Source organism: Tasmannia lanceolata, unplaced genomic scaffold, assembly GCF_043159265.1.
Source record: "Tasmannia lanceolata isolate RefF3 unplaced genomic scaffold, GAP_Taslan_0.1 ptg000003l, whole genome shotgun sequence".
Lineage (NCBI taxonomy): Eukaryota > Viridiplantae > Streptophyta > Magnoliopsida > Canellales > Winteraceae > Tasmannia > Tasmannia lanceolata.
In genome coordinates this window covers 53737590-53744927 of record NW_027518680.1, presented here as the reverse complement: position 1 = coordinate 53744927, position 7338 = coordinate 53737590, and positions in this window count along the sequence as shown.

Here is a 7338-nt window from a genome sequence, read left to right as displayed (position 1 = left end):
GTAGCTAAGGGCTATACTCAAGTCAGTGGGATAGACTACTTTGATGTTTACTCACCGGTCTGTCATTTGGCAACGATAAGAATTCTTCTTACTTTGGCTTCTATTGAGAAGTATGTTGTGCATCAAATGGATGTAAAAACGGCTTTCCTTAATAGAGACCTCACAGAGGAAATCTACATGAACCAACCTGAAGGGTTTGTCATGGAGGGTTTCGAGAACAAAGTTTGTAAGTTACACAAATCTTTGTATGGTCTTAAACAAGCACCTAAATTGTGGCATCAAAAATTTGACAAGGTAGTAAAGAGCTTTGGTTTTCAGACCAGTTACTCAGATAAATGCCTTTACTTTCGTTCAGTGTCGAATAAGGTGGCGATTATTTGCTTGTTTGTAGACGATATGTTGATTCTTGGTTCCGATCTCTCTGTAGTGAGTGACGTAAAAACCACTTTGGCTCAAGAATTCGACATGAAAGATCTTGGTGTGGTTGACACCATTCTTGGTATGAAAGTAAGTTTTGAAAGGCAAGGGATTACTCTTAGCCAAGCCCATTATATTGAAAAACTACTTTCTACTTGGGGATACAGTGAGTGTAAACCGATTGAGACACCATTTGATTATACCAAGAAACTGATCTCTAATGAAGGAGACAATGTGAATCAGTTAGATTATTCTAAACTGATTGGTAGTCTCATGTATGCTATGAGTTGCACTAGGCCAGACATAGCCTTTACAGTTTGCATGCTGAGTCGTTTCACTAGTAATCCTGGCCATGAGCACTGGGATGCCCTTATGAGGCTGATGAGATACCTTAAGGGTACTCAAGGATATGCTCTATGTTATAATGGCCATCCTCCTATCCTGGAAGGGTATTCTAATGCATCATGTGGCTCAGAATTAGGAGACAATAAATCTACCAGTGGTTATGTTTTTACACTGGGTGGAGCCGCTGTTGCATGGAAGTCAAAGAGACACACTTGTATTGCTTTGTCATCTATGGAACGGAACTTTATGCTTTAGCTTCTACAGGAGATGAAGCAGAGTGGATAAGAGATCTAATCCTGGAGATTCCATTGACCCATTTAAAGATTAACTCTTTAAGTTTGTTCTGTGATAATCAAGCTACAATTACGATTGTGAAAAACTCACTCTTTAATGGTAAGAGGAGACATGTCAGGCTGAAACATGCCACGCTGAATTATCTTCTAGAACAAGGTATTATCACTTTGGTTGATGTGAGATCGAAGGATAATATGGCCGATGCTCTTACGAAGGGACTGAACAAAGATCGAATATTCATAACTGTGAGGGAGATGGGGTTAAAGACTGTGTAGACGTGTCTTAACCTACATTCATATTATTTTGTATTTTTTGAATCTTCCTATCTTGGCCAAGATAAGCACTTGATATGTTTCAATGATGTTTACAGATGTCTTTATGTCATTCCACATTTGATGACATGTCCTTCTTGGGAAAGGTTGTTTCATTCCAAACTTGATGATACAACTTAACTCAATTTGGATATGATGCCTGTAACATTCCAAATGGAAACATGGAATGGTTCTTTGTAAAAGAAACTGTTTAGGTCTTGTTCTTGATTGAAACTTGACATTGATGCTTATTGATATTGATATTTATTTTTCAGCCATTATGAAATTGTACTAAGTTCTTCTGGTAGAACTAGATACTTTTAGTAAAATACACAAATGATTGGATTCATTTTAATGAAATTCATATTTGGTAATTTACAGGAATTGACGAAAATGGAGGAGATTGCCTCAATTTGGATCTTGATGAGGATGACTTACTTGATGAGTGAATCCTTATAGAGCAGTGTGAACTATTATTTTCTTTTCAGTTGATTAAATAGTTCACCTACATGTGAAACTGCTTATGTTTGATTTTAGATTATTTTTAAAACTCTTGAATATTCTTTAAAGTATTTTTGTTTTTAGTTGGATTACAAATCTTTATTGATATGGTGATATGGATGATTCAATAATTTTGTTTGGACATCACATTAACTATCTATTGGATTGTGCTATATGTAGAACATAGGAGGAGATTGTTGGGTATATAATATAACCCATATATGTTCTAATATAAGCCCAATAAGATAATGGACCGGTGTAGTGGGCCTATTTGGGCTAGAGCCCACTAACCTATTAAAACCCTAGTGTATCTCTATATATAGGGGCTGGAGGCAACAAACTTGGTATTCTAAATTAGATACCATGGGTGTAATGCTTTAAGCAACCTCTTGCTTGACCTAATTACTCTAACAGGAAGAACTCGACTCCATCGAGTAAAATCTGCTATATGTTGAAATACGACCTATCAAAGAAGTCAGTACGACATCTAGCTATGAACACAAACTCCCTCTCCAACAAACTACTATCAACGAAACGCCCAGCAAATCTACAATGGCAAGGTTTTGACGAAGTTACCTCTCATCAAAGTAATGTCATCATGAGAGCTCCCATGTTAGATATAAAGCCTCTGTTCTGTGGGTCTGTAGCTACTTGATACTAGTCGTAGCTAGAGCACAACCACTGCAACACCTCTTGGCATACCTCTTTAACATGATAAACAAGATCATAGGCCTTAGTGCTATAGTAATAGGGGTAGGGTAGAGAGATATAGTCCAAAAGGTGGTGAATGGAAAAACCCGAAAACGATCCTCAAAGAACCTGTATTAGGGCACTCATCGATGGAACTAGGAGCAGAGCCAGGAATTTGCTCTAGGGGCAGAGAATGTGTTACATGTCATGAAGTCTGGTCTTTTGAATAAATTAGATGGATTAGGACTATCTAGATATTAGTTAGTTTATACTTATCTATTGCTGTTGTAGTTTCTTTTTTATTGGTCATTGGAGTTTTAATTAGATTAGGATGCTATTTTATTGGTGTTGGAGTTTTAGTTAGTATAGGACTCTAAATGGTATTGGATCGATGATCATGTAAAAATCTATTTAAAGCTATTGAATGAAGAAGGGAAAGACAAGCAAAAATTATCCCAGAAATTGTGTATTGTGAACAAAGGAGGACGACCCTTCCTCGAAATGGGTCAAGAGGCCGATCTTCCCTCTAAGAAGATCAATCCGTTGCGAACCAGATCGTGTTCGTAACAAAGTGGTATCAAAGCCGTCAATCCTGCGCCATGGGTTGTGAGGTTTGGTATTCCTTGTGCGACGATTTTTGCAAGTTTTTTTTAGAATTTATGGAAGAACAACGACAATTTTCGAAAGGCCTGATCAAAATCATCACGCTGATCAAGGAAATGCAAGAAGAAAGAAAGCTAAATTTGAAAAATGTGCAAACTAATGCAGGTGAAGGTGATTTAGTTGAACGCTATGCCAAGGTTCATCTTGATTTTGTCGATCCATTCGATCATTCCATTTCTTCGATGCGCCGTTATGAAAAATCCTATTTCTTTTCCAATCTGATCACAAGAGATTTTGAAGGTGGAGTTCAAATGATCGCGACCGTCCTTTTTGAAGATGGAAGTCCAACATTACCTGTGTGTGTGGACCCCGATCCGAGAGAGAGGTGGGGGATGAGCCCCCAGCGGCCTCTTAGGATCATCCACGTGTGAAGGAGAGCTCTACCAAGGAACTCTCGAAACGGATGCCACCGTCATAGCATAGCACGAGTGGCGATATAAAAGGGATACCTCTCGATTCGGGAACAAGTCCGGATTCGAAACGTACCTAAACAAACTTAGAGTCGCCATCCATGGTATAAGGCCATGGATCCTCAAACAAAATATGCTTTGTATACCATGGATAACCAGAGATATGTATGGGTCCGGACGAAACAGACCTGGAATAGCCTAAAAAGGGCCAACAAGCTGCTGTTGCAGAAATGACAGTTGTTTCAGAAAAACTGAAGCTTGCAAGTCGTTTTAGACATATTAAAAAGCATCTATGGAAAAATTTGGTCAATAAGACAATTTTAAGGGATATTATAACGAACAATTTTCCAGTTGACAGTTTTGAACAAAAATTATTCGACACGATAATTTCTAAAAAAACTTGAACAAAAACAGCATTATGGACTGAAAATTTTAAATGGGCATTACTCTCTCGTCTTTTGGCCAAATTTGGGCCGCCATATGTTGATCTGACCGGCTCGACGAGATCTACAAAATTGATATATTTTCTTTTGAAAGTTTTAAGTATTTAAGGTCGAAAAAGGGAAAACTTAAGAACTGGACAGTGTAAGGATCACCATACCTAGGAGAATACACACATACACTCTCTCTCTCTCTCTCTCTCTCTCTCTCTCTCTCTCTCACACACACACACACACACACATACGCATAGACACACTTACTAATGTGAACCAAATACCACATATTATCGGAGCAAACCGCTCCCAATCACACCATCTTATTTTTCCTTTTATTAACACTACAATCTGCCATGCTCAATACAATTCGAATTTAAAAGTCAATTCAATGCGGATTCAACACAAAATCAAAGACCGATTTCGCACGCCCTATTATATTCTGAGACCTATAGACCCTCACATCAAAACTATAGATCATACAACGAGCAGATCAGGTTTGCAATTCAGTACTAACAGCCCTACCCCATGCGAGATACACCGGTCTACTCAAAACTTCATCTTGTTTTTCCAAATATTGAAAGTAAGGGACTAATGACAATGGGAAATAAACAAAATAAAGGACCACAAGTCCGCGACATGGCATTAAAATAATTCATGCCTTCTGGGGTGAAACAGGGGCTGAAATGAGGGTAATAACAGGGGCAGTTATGGGGTGAAACAGGGGCTGAAATGAGGGTAATAACAGGGGCTGTTATGGGGTGAAACAGGGGCTGTTATGGGGTGAAACAGGGACAAAATCGTGCCTCAAACAAGGGCAGAAATGTGCTTAAAAATGGGGGCTGATTAGAGGGCTGAACTGCTAAAACAAGGAGCATATTCATGGGCTGAAATGCTAAAATAGGGAGCATATTCATGGGCTGAAATGCAAGTTGCAGGGCTGACTTATGGGGTGACCCTGTGCTAAAATAGGGTTGATGCGTGGACTAGAATTTGTACCAAAGCAAAGCTGAAACATGGGCTGAATCTTGCGTGAAAACAAAGGCTGCAGCATGGACAAAATATGGGCAGAACCTTGTGCAGAAAAATGAGATAAATCTGTGCCAAAACAGGGCAGATTTGAGACCAAAACATGGGCTGAATTGTGCTAAAAACAGGGCTGATTCGTGGGCTGACTTCGTTACACCAAGGTGGGGGCTGTACATGTTAAAACAAAGTGGGGACTTCTCATATAAAAAAGAAGATGGCTGCAACAATATTGCCATGGAATCCGGTTCAGCCTTTGTGCAATCCAAATGAAAGAGCTGTACAATAAGATGAATCGGGACCGGAGTATAGAAGGACAGCCACTATATGCTTTTAAACACATAAGAATCACGGCTGCAAAGAGTAGAAAACTGCAGGACAGCAGCTGGAATGGAATCAAGCTTGAAAATCTAAAACCTCCCTCCATGGAATTCTATTGCGCATCGCATGAAACATTTGGACTTTTGTTAAAGATAGAAATTGGAGTCTAGAAAAATTTATAGCACAAGACCATTCAGACTAGCAATCCTATGCACGCAAGATTAGGCATCTGAAACATAGGAGAATTGAAGGAGCAAAGTTTAATGATCATTACCTGAATTAGTTAAAACTAACGTTTTGAAACTTGAAAGAAGCTACTGACCTGAACTCCCTGACCTTCAACATCAACATTTCTAAGTATGCTGTTGCAGTAGCATCTTTTTTTTTTTTATAATAAACTATCAATTATTGCTATAGCTTTCTATGACAAATCATAGTTGTACCTCTATTCTCTCTTCACAGGTGATACAAAGAAGACATTTAATTCACAATTAGCTTGTACTCTATGAGATAATCACAAAAAAAGTTGAAGCCTATTGACGAATGCCTCAAATGCATTTAAAAGTTTCACTATCATTGGCTTAAAAAAAATGACATTAACCTTACTAGGTGCTAATGCTTATAAAATGTAAAATAAGTGAACACCAGGCCATTAAAAGTTGATAAAATAATTGAATCTTCATTATATAATTTGTACAGAACATCTATGAACCAGAGGCCATTATCAAATCATGGATTGGATCGCAAAATTTCATTTTCACAATAAGCAATATTTCAATCATCATTAAAATGATTTGCAACAACAGGCTATAAAGATCGACAAAAATCTCCTCAAAACTCAAACATAGATCGATCAAGAAAACTAAATACCTGATGAAGAAATTTACCGAAGCTGCTGATGAAAAACTAAGAAATTGAAGAACACAATAAAAAAATTCAGCACTCTTTTGCTTTATTTTGAAATCAGCAGTACAAATTTCCACCAGTTCTTCTTTCGAACAATCAAATCGAGTATGAGATTTTAGAGAGAAAAAATAACACAACAGGCTCTGATTTAATAAGAATCCATGGCTATAAGGTCTGATGTAGGATTTAGGCTTAGGAAGGTGAGATTTTAACTCAGGTTAGTTTTTTTTAGAAAGAAACTAAGGTTTGCTAAGGTGATTCGAGGTAATGAGGATTGGATCCAAGGTAAAGCTTGATAATAGAAGTTGTGGTAAGACAAAAAGAACAAAGGAAGAAGCAAATAATAGCCGACAGGAGTTCCTATTCGCCGGAGAAGATGAATCAACCGGAAAATGACTGGAGAAGAGCGCAAAAGGTTAGGGTTTTAATGGGGGAAATTCTCTCTCAAGAACACAAGGAACCCTAGATCTGGAAATGAGCAAGGATCCCCAAAATGAAGCTCTCATCTGTTATTTATAGAAATTTTAGTTAATTAATTACCCCCATAAGTTTGTGAGACAACCCCCTTTTATGTTATTTCATTTGGTTTAGGTTGAGTTTGGGTGGCCCAAGTAAAATTTTTAATGAGATAAAAAAGAAGAAGATAAATTCGTGCTTCTCTAGTTACCCAGGGACACCCTCCTGCAGCAAATTACCCACGCTTTATTCCCACCAGGCCACCTCCTGATCATGATAATGCACACCCCTTCTGCAACTCTAAATTCACACAACACTACCTACCCCTCTCGTTTGCTATGCAAACCGTGATGGATTTTTCTGAAATTTTAGAGGGACCTAAATGGGACCCTAACCTATGCTAGGACTGATTTTGGGACATCATATACATCTATTTAAATGATTTTTTAACAAAAGCAAGGGTTTAGGGTTCGGTCAAAATGGGGTGTCTACAGATGCTCCTTTTTGGCAGAGCGTGTTTGTCGTGTGAATGCCAAAGCCGAACAGACAACTCATTTTGATCGA